The 13,427-nt window shown below is 43.3% G+C and overlaps 1 protein-coding gene across 2 annotated transcripts in view; it reads right to left on the minus strand.

Moving 5' to 3' along the window:
• Nucleotides 1–13,427, minus strand: part of SLC9A9 (solute carrier family 9 member A9) — a 455,942-nt gene that overhangs the window by 164,798 nt on the left and 277,717 nt on the right. The window lies entirely within an intron of this gene.

Below are 13,427 nucleotides of genomic sequence, written 5' to 3' on the forward strand. Positions count from 1 at the left end.
TGTTCAATATAATAAGTAATTTCATGGGTTTGGGGAAGCAAGGAAGGGTGGGGAGGAAGGAGGGGCCAAAGCTTTGTCCCCAAATCTCAGCAACCACTTTGAATTGGGCTGAAGAGAAGTGAGACCTCCTGAAGTGCTGATTCAAACTGGGGGGCCCTCCAAGCACTGAGACAGTCTCTGAACTAAAGTGATGCTTCTTTGCACATCCCTAGTCAAAAAAGGATTTTCATTGAACCCCTAGTGGGTTACCATCATGGCTGCTTTGCTGTGTTCTGCTTGGTGAGTCCCAAGTTGTGCAGGCTTGATTTAAGCTGTAGGAAAAGCAATTTACTTTTTGTGTTTTTATTATTTAATGAGAAAAACATGTTTGCTTCATGGGTTACTGTCTTCATGGTATATCTCACTCTTCTCAATATTGGATCAGCAAAAGGAATAATGCTAGTCAAAAGCTGCCCACTTGATTTCTTTGTTCAGCTTGTTTAATCCTGTGTGGATCAGGATAAGACCTAGTACATCTAACTAACCTCAGAAGATGATCGCCTTTTTTGCTTTATTTAAAGCCTGCCAGGTCACAGTATGAACTCCTCCATGGGTAATCATTTTATAGCTAATCCATTTTGCTGTCTAGTCTGTCTGCATACCTGGCACTGACCTCTTGTTTTGGACAGCAGAATGGTTAACATCACCATGTAGCTGAATCTCCCAGGCAAAACACTAATGTCTGACAACAAATCTACCCACAAATAAGATATGGAAATTATTACTGCTGCTGATTCAGTATCTTATGGCTTAGAACACGTTGATTCATCGGTACTGAGTTCTGTGTTGATAATCAATTTATTTCCAGCCTGTAATTCTGGAAAGACTCTGGACCTTTTTTATATGTTAGTATTTTAGGAAGCTTCCAAACTGTGAAAGGCAAGTGATCATTCTGAAACAAGGACCCTTTTTTGCTCTCTCCTTACTGCACAGTAATTGATATGATTATTTACATTTTGTGTCCCCACTCTTAAAGTAACCTTTACCAAGGCAGAGGGCAATAAAAATAAAATAAATATATATATTTAAAAACAAACAAAAATAAATTTAACTATATTACTAGATGACCTTCATTAAAGTCACATTATAAATGGATAATGGGTAGCAAATTCTGAGTGAGATATTATCCATGTCTTCTTGGCTCTAAATGCATACCTCACTTCCTTCTTATAACTGAATGAGGAAGGTCACAGCTGCGATAATTTAAAAACATCTGACAGGATAAACAAGAAAGAGAGATGGGTAAGAGACTCAGCATGAAGGCCAAGATCCTGATGACCTTATGGAGGAGTTGCACATTCCCATTCAGGATTTTCCAGAGTTCCTTTCCAGGAGCCTCCGAAATATAATTCTCTGTGAATATTTTTTAAGACTCCCTCCTGTGTAATTGACAAGGGGGAAAGTGGACTGGTGGCTAGTTCCAGCCTCGAGAAGAGAACATCATGCTGTGGTCCTCAGGGGTGGCAAAGAAAGGGCGAATAAGGTAGGATGAGGAAGTGGAGAGGGCAGTGAGGGAAGAAATGTTGGATCCGTTCTGATCTGACTCAGGCAGTTTGTGAGGGGATCATGCTGGCCCTCGTGACAATTTCTCTGTAGAATCAAATCTAATCGGAATAATCCAGTACCTTTTGCCATGCACAACCTTAATATATATACACTACAAAATTATATTTTGTATAACAGTTTCTGTTTGTACAATACTTTTTATTTTGTATGACAGTTTCACTATCATGGCTGCCCCCCAGTGAGTCTTGTGAATTGTAGTTTGGTGAGGGTGCTGAGAACCCTGCTCCCCTGAATATTCTTGCTCCCCCAAGAACTTGTGGAGTATTTGTCAAATTCACGGGGGATAGCTACTGATGGACCCAGAAAACGAAATGGTTGTACCATATTCAGGCACAGAATACTTCTGATTATACAATAGTGAAAATAGACAATGAAGGATGGACTACAGTATAGGACTACATCTAATGAGCTTAACTTACAGGACAATAGATGCTGGTTGAAATTAGAAGAAATTTCTTAATGGTAACAGCAGACAGTGGAGCCAGTTACCTAGAGGTAGTGGCTCTCCCCCACGGGAGGTTTCAAGCTTAGACTTGTACAGCCATCTGTTGGGGATGTTCTAGCTCTGGATTTCTGGCATAGAGCAGGGGGTTGTGCTAGATGGCCTACAAGTGCTCTTCCAACTCTATGGTTTTATTAATTATTATTATTTCTTGTTTACACAGTCAGACAGGTGTTATTGACTGGTTTGTTTTATCCAGACACCAAGTCCTCCCCAAGGACCTGGGATGGCTGAATTTTATTGTCAATTGTTATAGATATCGTCGCAGAATATAGGCTGTTCCCAGTAAAGCTGCTTTTTGTAATTGGCTGATGGTGATTTCTGTGGCCCCTATGCTGTTGAGGTGCTCTTGAAATTGTTTTGGAACTGCACCCAGGGCGCCAATTACCACTGGGATTATTTTGGTCTTTTTCTGCCAAAGCCTTTCAATTTCAATTTGTAGATCTTTGTATTTTGTGATTTTTTTCTATTTCTTTTTCTTCTATTCTGCTATCCCCTGGTATTGCTATGTCGATTATTTTAACTTATTTTTCTTTCTTCTCCACTACAGTTATATCTGGTGTATTGTGTGGCAGATGTTTGTCTGTTTGTAGTCGGAAGTCCCATAATGTTTTTACATCTTCATTTTCTACCACTTTTTCAATTTGATGGTCCCACCAATTTTTGGCTACAGGTAACTTGTATTTTTTGCAGATGTTCCAGTGTATCATCCCTGCTACCTTGTCATGCCTTTGTTTGTAGTCAGTCTGTGCAATCTTTTTACAACAGCTGATTAGGTGGTCCACGGTTTCATCTGCTTCTTTACAAAGGCGGCACTTGCTTTTTGTTGTGGATTTTTCGACTTTGGCTCTTATTGCATTTGTTCTTAGTGCCTGTTCTTGCGCAGCCAGTATTAAACCCTCTGTTTCTTTCTTCAAGTTGCCATTCTTAAGCCATTGCCAGGTCTTGGTGATGTCTGATTTTCCACTTATATTGTGTAAATATTGACCATGCAGGGGCTTATTTTTCCATTTTTCTGCTCAGTTCTTGACTTGTTCTTTCTTGTAGGCCTGCTTTGTTTCATTGGTGTTGAATAGTTTCGCTTTATTGACCATTTGAAGTGCATCTTCTTCACTGTCCTTGATATATTCTTCAAGGCCTCTTTTCTCCTCCTCTACTGTTTAATGGGCTTGCAGCATTCCTCTTCCACCTGAGCTGCGAGGGAAGTAGAGCCTATCTACATCACTGCGGGGGTGCAGAGCATGATTGATGGTCATGATTTTCCTGGTCTTACGATCTAGCGTCTCTAGCTCTGCCTGGGTCCAGTCTATTATTCCTGCAGTGTATCTGATAACAGGTATAGCCCAGGTGTTTATGGCTTGTATGGTGTTCCCGCCATTGAGTTTGGACTTTAGGATTTTTCTAACTCTCCTGATGTATTCACTTCCAATTTTTCTTTTAACTTCAGTGCGTGTGAAGTTGTTGTTGTTATTATTATTAATTTATTCGGTTTCTATATCGCCCTTCCAAAAATGGCTCAGGGCGTTTTACACAGAGAAATAAATATGATGGCTCCCTGTCCCCAAAGGGCTCACAATCTAAAAAGGAACATAAGATAGACACCAGCAACTGTGGTGGGTACTGTGCTGGGGGTAGATAGGGCCAGTTACTCTCCCACTACTAAATCTGGTCTATTATCTGGTCTATTTTAAAATTCTAAATTCTAAAATTCAGATATTCTAAAATTCTAAAATTCAGATATTCTGCTAATATCTGGTCTATTTTAAAATTCAAAACGCGATTTTGGGATTTTTAATCACTGTAATTGTTTAATTGTTGTTTTAAAATGTTTTTAAATTGTTAATTGTTATATTGCTTTTTAATTTGTTTTAGCTCTTTATTTTTTTAGTGGTGTGTTTTAATTGTAAACCACTCTGAGCCATTTTGGAAGGGCGGTATACAAATCATAGAAAGAAAGAAAGAAAGAAAGAAAGAAAGAAAGAAAGAAAGAAAGAAAGAGAATCACCACATTAAAAGGTTCCTCTTTGCCAAGTTAGCAGGGGCTAACTATGACTGGATTTGCCAGCTTCCCAGGGACAGCTGAGTTGCCAGACAAAATACTTGATTACATGGATTTTGGTTTAATCCAGCAGGGCAATTTCACATCCTTTCTAAGGCAAACAGAATTCTTGTTCACTAAAACTTCAGGTTGTGGAGGGAGTGGAAATGAAGGAGGCAAAAAGGCTGCTGGATTAAGGAAGGCACAATTCACTTCTCATAATGCAAATTACAAAGATGCCACAGTCATAATGGCAGTGCAAGCCTTCAGGTCTTAATAAAAGGAGGATTGAAAGCAGAGGGATTAATTGTAGCAATAATGGCTAAAACATGAAGCACCTTTCAAGACAATACACCTGAAATGCACCCAAATGAAATTGTTTACTGAAGCTGTTTATCGAAGACTTATGTGCTTTGTTTCTGTGTGCAAGGCTGTTTTCTAAGGCTGTGAGTTGCTGCTGCTACTAGAATCAATATGATATGGTTGGTGAATGACTACTTGGCCGAATTCCGTGAACTGTGGCAAATCTGATAAAGATGATGGACACTTGAACTGTATCTCCAGAATGCAGTGAACTTAGCTGACATTGGAGATAAGAAAAAGCAATCAAACATGAATCTCACACATAGTATATGGGTGCTGGCATTTTATGTTTATTCAATACATTTGTATGCCAGTCAGATTTTGTCTGCATGTTTTTTAGCTAAGCCTCTTTATTATGGCTCCAATTTAGTTATTTTTGACTGGTGCTTTATAGCAGCAGTCTGATACTTAGGTTTGTTAATCAGGCATTGCTCTGTAAACAAGCAAAGCAAAGCATGAACTATATATAGAATGAGTGATAAAAATTGTTGAATTACAAGGCAATAATGCCACCGAGATCTTCTTTGGTGACATTATAAAACCATACCAGCGACCTTCTGAATAGACTATAAAATAACTGTATTTATCTATGGCTTACAGACAGTTTTTAACAATAAGGTATACATTGCCTTTGAAACTGTATTTTGTAATACAACTGAGTTACCATTCGTCAAGGCAAACTATCTTTTCACTTTTTCCCCTTTTTCTTCTCTTTTTAATACTGCATTCCTCCTCAGATACCAACAGAGAATACATTTAAAATTCACACACAAACTACAAGGTCCAGTAACCGTACTTAAGAACACCCATACATAATTATAATGCTGTAAATCTAATTAAAAGCCTGGATGAACAAATGTGTCTTAACTGCCTTTTAAAAAGTGTTCAGAGATGGGGAGGCTCTTATTTCAGCAGGTAGTGAATTCCAGAGCCTTGGGGTAGCAAAGAAGAAGGCCCAGCCCTAAGTAGTCACCAGATGAGCCGGTGGCAACTGCAGACAGACCTCTCCAGATTATCGCAATGGGAGGTGGGGCTCATGGAGAAGAAGGTGCTCTTTTAAATACTCTGGGCCTAAGCTGTTTAGGCTTTATAGGTTATAACTAGCACCTTGTATTTTTTCAGGAAACTTATCGGCAGCCAATGTAGCTCCTTCAATACAGGAGTAATATGGTCTCTCTGCGATGACCTGGAGAGCAACCTGGCTGCCGCATTCTGTTCCAACTACAGTTTCTGGATTATGTAAAAAGGTAGCTCCACATAGAGCACATTGCAGTAGTCAAGTCATAGGGACATAGGAAGCTGCCATATACTGAGTCAGACCATAGGTCCATCTAGCTCAGTATTATCTTCTACACAGACTGGCAGCGGCTTCTCCAAGGTTGCAGGCAGGAATCTCTCTCAGGCCTATCTTGGAGATGCCAGGAAGGGAACTTGGAACCTTCTGCTCTTCCCAGAGGGGCTCCATCCCCTAAGAGGAATATCTTACAGTGCTCAAACATCAAGCCTCCCATTCATATGCATCCAGGGCAGACCCTGCTTAGCTAAGGGGACATGCTTGCTACCACAAGACTAGCTCTCTGGTCTGGTCTGAAGTTTACCAGCATATGTACCACTGTTCTGAGGTCATTTATCTCAAGAAATGGATGCAGCATATCATCCGAAGCTGATAGAAAGCATCTCTGGCTACCACCTCAACCTGGGATACTAGGGAGAGGTTTGTATCCAGAAGCATTCCCACACTGTACAGGATGGGTTTACCACTGCCTCCTCCCGTGCAGTATGAGATGATGCCTTTCCTATATAGTACCAGCAGGGATTTGAATGGGCAACCTTCTGCTTGTTAGTCAAGCATTTCCCCGCTGCGCCATTAGGTAGCTACACATTAAGTACCTCCATTTTATGTAGAGTCAGTCTCAGTTTGTCATCTCTCATCCAGCCTATCACCATCTTTAGGCAGGCATTTAGGGAGGTTATGCCTTCTGCCAGTGATGTTAATATGGATAAACAGATCTGGGTGTCATCATCATACTGATAACCACCTGCACCAACTCTCCTGATGATCTCTCCCGATGGTTTCATGTAGATGTTAAAAAGCATTGGAGACAGTATAGAGTCCGGAAGGACATCATTTGAAAGTTCACATTTTGAAGAGCAACAGTCTCCAAGGGAGAGAATCTAAGGGGTAGGAACAAAACCACCACAAAGCAGTGCTTCCCACTCACAACCTCCTCAAATGACCCAGAACAACAGAGTCACGCTCCTTAACAGGGATTAAGGGAGGGTGGTGAGCAGAGTGCAGGAGTTGTGGTGGGGTGTGTGGAGCTTTGGCTCTGAATCTGGCAGAAGTGAAGCAGGACCTCCACTTGAAGCCCCCCTGAATTGATTTGCAGGAAGGTATAGTTTTGCTACTGTTGTCTGCTTGGAAAAAAACCCCTAGCAAATCCTGCACAATATAGGTTGTGCAGTAGAGAACGTAGAATTGCACATTTGAACACTTTTTAAATTAATGTGTGATCCAGTGTTGCTGGGATGCCATGTTACCTGGTTTCCTGTGGGGCCCTGTGGAGTCTGGAGAAGAGCGTAGCATCCTGCCTGTGCAGCTTTTTTTCCTTTCTGGGGGCAGCAGGGATGAGAAGAGTCCAGGCTGGTTGGATCCCAGTGGGTTTGAGAGGGCAAGGCAGGGAGAGCTGCAGGAAACAGCTCCAGGGAGACAGCTAGATTGGGTGGGGCAGGAGACAGGAAGCAAGGTCAGGAGAGGCGTGGGGCTAGAAGGAGGCTTTAAGCCCTGTCAGATCTGCACTGGGGCATTTAAAGACAAGGCAGCTGACAATGAGGGGCTGCTTCTGAGTATGGGATCTGGGAGTTCTCCAGGAGAGGGAACTGGCTGAATGCAGCAAGCCAAGAGGAGGACTCTGGTAACAAACTAACCTTTCTCCCCTGGCTGTTCCTGAGGCTAATTTTGTGTGTGTGCTGGAGTTCAAGAAAGGCCAGGAGCCCACCTCGTCCAGGGAGTGTGACAAGTGTATAACTGTGACACTGAAGAAAACAAAATTCTAAACAGCAAGCCTCATTCAAAACCTAATGATTAGGTTGTTAGGAATTCTCTCTGGTAAGAGATACCCTTCTATTGATACCCTTGAACCATTTTGGAGGAGCGGTATACAAATCAAATCAAATCAAAAAATAAATATTACAGCAGAGTGCACTGAGGCACAACAGTAAAATAACTTGGAGCCAGTTCATAGTTTCAAATCAATATAAGGAGTCTTTATTAGTGAACTCCATTCTAGATAGTAAAGTGGAGAGATAGGATCTCTAATCTAGCTAGCTAGCTGGATGCAGATGGATGCATCTCTGCACACATGGTGCAGGGAGAGATGAGCGTGGGTGTTGCAAGGGAGAAGAAAGGGAAGAGAGGAAAGAGGAAGAGGAAGTGGCAGGCAGGCAGGAAGTCCCTAAGAGTAGCAACCAACATACCAAAGGGATAGTGTCAGAGCAGTAGAGAAGGGATGACCAATGTCTTGACCTCTCTAGCCCTCTGACTCACTAGTCTGCCCCCCTTTGTCACTGAGACATGACTCAGCGCATAGTCCTTCACTTCCAACAAAGGTAGTAGGAGATCTTTGTGTAATTAGCTGAATGTGATCAAGAAGGGGGCAGGAGCTGGCTGCATTCACAAATCATGAGGAACTACTCTCCCCCACCTCCAGCTCTCCTGTCTGCATTTGGATGACAGAGTGAGCGTCCTCTCTGCAGTCAGCGAGACAGCAGAGGAGAAGGGGAACTGGCTGTGTGGGTTCTTGCTTGAAGGACAGCCTACACAACCAATCATGGAAGAAGAGCAGGAGGGGCTTCCTCTCTCAACTCCAGTCTGGCTGAATGCAGCCTCTGGTGTGGCTTTCAAACAGAATGGAGTCTCCATGGATCCTCGGTTTTAAGCAGCGAAACTTACTACAAACTAAAGCTTCAAACTGGAATCTCCTGAGTGCAACCTTGGCTCACACAATGGATGGGACTGGAGTTGCACATGTTACGATATAACAGTAAGGAAACCGCTGCTCCCTGGGGTGGGTCTTAGTGCTTCTGTGCTTCTTACCCCTCCCCATCATAAATCGCAGCTGCAAGGTGACCTCATCCAGATCAGGAATGTGGCAGGCGGGGTAGGGAGCATTAAACCTTTCTCCCACCGGAATCCCATTCCCAAACCCTCATGGCTGCTATATTTTACCTCAGGAAGAAAGCTTTCATTTAAGTCAATAGGACCTTCCCTCCTAGGGGAAATATAACAAGCAGATTGGCAGCGGGTGGCTGGCTGAGATGATTCAGACTGTAGTGGGGCAAAAGGTTAAAGCCCCTTGCCCCATATCACATTCCCAACCTAGAATGCCCCCTAGGACTGCTATTTATGGTAAAAAAACCAAAAACCCCAACAACCAAGCACAGGAAAACTAAGCACATGCTCTTTGACACCAAAATTGCAAACCTAGCACACATCCTTGGGGTAAGCCCCAGGAAACACACTGGCTGCCATCTTGACAAGTGGTGTGCTTTTGCAATGAACCAGGTTGCACTTGTGCAAGAAGTTGATGGAGCTGAGTAAAACTGTGGTGTTCCATGATGTTGTGCAACTGTTAGTAGAAGACCATCTCTTGGACATATACAGGGTTGCTCTACAAGTTTAGGTAAAACAGTCATTACACAACAGTGTTGTGGATCAGTCGTGAGCAACAATATTGTGGAACCGTTATTGCTCATATTTTGCTAGCACAAGGAGTAATCTTGAGCAGACATTCCTATTTTGTGCTACATTCTTACACTATGTCCGTATGCTAGCAAATTGCATTAGGCTAGTACAACCCTAGTCTTGAATGCAAGCTCTCATTGTAGTGGAACTTGCCTGTGCAATGTCCTTGCTCAAGCGCAGTGTCTTTCTGCACATGCATCATGAGTGTTGAACCCAGGGGGACTCATGTACAAATAAACATGCTGTCAGGGTATGGCAGGCGAGGGGTTGGGGAATGGAGTACTCACCCCAAACCCAAGAAGAGCCCAGCTGATACGCCATGGGCTTTGACTGTTTGTGACATTTATAATCCCTTCTAACCTGGCAAAAAGGATTATGAGCCCTTTGGGGACAGGGATCCATCTTGTTTGTTTGTTTGTTTCTCTGTGTAAACCGCCCTGAGCCATTTTTGGAAGGGCAGTATAGAAATTGAATAAAATAATAAAATAAATAATAATAATTTATGGAGTCACACCTCACATTGCAAACAAAATCTCTTACTTGAGGAGATCATTCTATATTATCGTGTACAATATACAACATGATTGCTCAGAAAATATGAAATTATGAAAAGCTCTATCTGGAGGAAGGACATGTGGACTGTATGCAACAAATCCCAGGGTAGGGAATCAGAAGGCACATGGTAAAGCAACCTTGCTGAATCTAAATAGGTCTGGATCTAGTCATTGTCTGCCTGGAACAGCCACCTTCAATTCCATCATGGGAAAAAGGCAAAGACTAGAATACATAGAGTATATAAAGGATACATATAATATATTGTATACATAACAAATGGGGAAAAATAATATGCTGACTGTGAGGAAAGGAGCTAAGTTTGCATTCACATGCTGCCTTACTATGGGTAAGGCAATCAGGGAGATGGTTTGTCTTCTCATAAACTGTTATCAATATGCCTGAAACAACCCAAGGGGATAAAAGTGTGACACTAGGACACAGAAAGCTGGTGTGTTTTCAACCTTTTATGGATCTAGTAGAGGGCTGCTCAACTTTGGTCCTCCTGAAGATGTTGTCCTACAACTCCCTGGCTATTGGCCATTGTGACTGGCAATTATGGGAACTGAAGTCCAAAAACAGCTGACAGGCCTAAGTTGAGCAGGCTTGATCTAGTACCTAACATTTGAAGCTGATTGGTCAAATAGGGATGTGCACGGAACCGTTTGGTGCTCCATTCTAGGAGTGCCGAACTGGTTCTGGCAACTGTCATTTGAACAGGTTCAGAGGGGGTGGGGTGTCACTTTAAGGGGCAGGGAAGGCACTGGCTATCTGCCAGCCCCCGCCCCACCACTCTTCCCCCACTAGTGCTCTTCCATAAAGCGGGTGTGCGGGGCTGCAGTGTGCCCTCTTGCAGTCAGGATCAGCGTTGCCACGCAAATGGCTGATGCGCATGCATGCGTGCCAGCCATTTGTGTGGTGATGCTGATCCTGGCTGCAAGGAGGCACACTGAAGCCCTGCTTGTCCACTTTTGGAAAGAGTGCTGGCAGGGGAAAAGCGTTGGGGTGGTGGCTGGCAGGTAGTCAGCACTTGCCCTGCCCCTTCAAGTGATCCCCCCAACCATCCTGGGAGTGCACGGAACCGGTTCCGTGCACATCCCTAGTGTCAAATGTAACATACAGTATTTTCTAGTCCTGCACTGCCTCAGCCCCCCAGCAAGTTGTCCCATCCCTTCACATCTGTACTATTGCAAACTCCTGCACAGTTTTGTAAGGCAAGAGGGAGAATCATCATCATCAATTTGGAACAGTTCCCATTCACAAAATTAGTCCCAGAAAAGAGGTACAGGGGAGGGGGAGAGAATGTGTAATTGTTCCTTAAGAAGCTCCCCCACCCACCCATGTCTAACACTGTGTCAGTTGAATGAACTCCTCTGGATTCTTGCCCTAACCATAAAACTATATGCCCAGCTCACTCCAGATACCAGTTAAATGAAAATATTTATATTTAAATTTACAGTCTATTTATGTGGGCATATTCAAGATAAATCTGTACATATTTCTCTGGCAGTGACTTCTATACTTAACTTTCATGTTAGGAAACCATTTTTCTAAGCCACTTAACTATTTTCCCACATAATAATCACCATAATCAGTAGGACTGTGTATTGCATCAGGCTGATAGTTTGAACAGATGTGATGCAGGCTCTACAGGACAATTTTTCATCAGAGTTTATCCAATTAAAAAAATTGTCCAATAAACTGATGCAATTTGGTCCAGTATAAGGCTGTTGGATACACCCCTGCACTGCAGCTGATAGCTGACTTTTCTTTCTTCTTACAATAAATCTCAGGTCCTCACTTGCTCCTTCCTTCCTTCCATAGTATGTGGGTCGATGTCTTCAGGACCACCTTGCCACTTTTATGAATTGTCCCTGAGCAGTCACTTAAGAATAATGTTGCAAAAATTTGACAGTAGTATAGTAAGAAAAGAGTCCTGCAGCAGCTGAAAGACTAAAACATCTGCTGGAACATAAGCTTTCATGGACTAGACTAGAACGACAAAGAGTCCCTGAAAGCTTATGCACCAATACATGTGTTAGCCTTTAAAGTACTACAAGAAGTTGGTTTTTTTGCGGCAACAAATGAAAACAGATACTATTAAATAATAATATTTAATAGTAATACCCACTACTGGATCCATACGGCAACTTTCTTATATGAATGTTCAAGGGCTGTTCACATGACCATTTGGGGGGTGGGTTGGATGGTGAGAGAGCTCCTACCCCAATGACAGCAGATGATTAGAACTTTTGTGTGGGTCAGCAAACCCAGGAAACACACCATTAATCCAGGCATTGTTGAAACCAGGAGCTGCAAGCATGGAAATTCCTCTGAGACCTAGCAGGTCTTCCCAGCATGCTTTGCACTGCCAGCAGATTGGAGAGCCTAATTATAGCTGCCCACTGATTGGCCATGAAGGAGCAAGAGGTGGACCTAGCCTTGCTGACATGCTCCAGCTACATGATCATAGAGTGTGCTTTGCTGAATAGCACATCCACATACAGCAGCCCCTTTAGCCACAGCTCTCTATTTCCCCCTGAACTTCTGGGTCCCAATGATTGCTTAGAAAAGGTAAGTGGATCTACATGACCGGGAAAGCCAGGTAGGAGAGCTGTCCTCTCCTCCTACCTTGGTAAGAGCAGGGTACAAAAGCTGGGCTATCCTGCTTTGAACAATCTGGGTTGGAGGGATTTCCATGCATTCACACAATTATGCAAACCAGATTTCAATGATTGTATTGATCATTGAAATATGATTTGCATGATTGTGTTAAGAAGCCTTTTATCTCAGTAATTCTTACAATAGCCCTGTGAAGTTGTATGAGGGTAAAGACAAAGGGAGGCTAAAGACAGTGAGGCGGGTCTCACGATCCGTGAGACACGCTTTTTTAGAAACTGCAGGGAGTCCATTCTCCACGCAGACGAGCGGGCAGGGAGCCCTGGGTGGCCAGATCGGCTGCCCACACGGTTGCCGGCTCCATGACGGAGTTGATGAGGGGGTGGGGGAGCGGGGGCCATGTGGCTCCCGCAAGCCCCAGTATGCCCTGCACGAGTGCGCAGGGCATACTGGGGAGACCCCCGGAGCTGGGAGGTGGCTTTTCGCCTCCCAGCCAGAGGAATACTCGTGAGTAGGCACAGCGCGAAGGCGCGCCACGGCTACTCACAATTGTAAAAAGCAGGTTTGCGGAGCACTCGCTCCGCAAACCTGCTTTTTACCAGGGGTTCCAGAGCAGGTTACCCGCTCAAGAATCACCGGGCTCGCAGCCGAGTCCAGTGGTTCTAACGATTAACAAAAATCTGGCAAGGCTCTCCTAGCCTAATTTTTGTTAATCGGGAGAATAGCCCCAGTTGCTTGCCTACTGCTACCCAATTAATTTGCTCTGATTTGAAGCAGCGATTTTGAGCTCACAGCATAAACTCTTGACAACGGTACCAAGCCTACATGATGGTGGTATAGAAGGCACCACTAATGTGGCAATATTCTTGCTTGAACCAACTTGATATAATGTGGTATCACAGTGTAGGCAATCTTTTATTCAACGACACTGGATTTCTTTTGACTAAATAACAAAGGCAACTCATTTATAATCAGGAACATCATCCTGAGTGACATGTCTAAAT

This window comes from Hemicordylus capensis, chromosome 3 (genome assembly GCF_027244095.1).
Source record: "Hemicordylus capensis ecotype Gifberg chromosome 3, rHemCap1.1.pri, whole genome shotgun sequence".
Lineage (NCBI taxonomy): Eukaryota > Metazoa > Chordata > Lepidosauria > Squamata > Cordylidae > Hemicordylus > Hemicordylus capensis.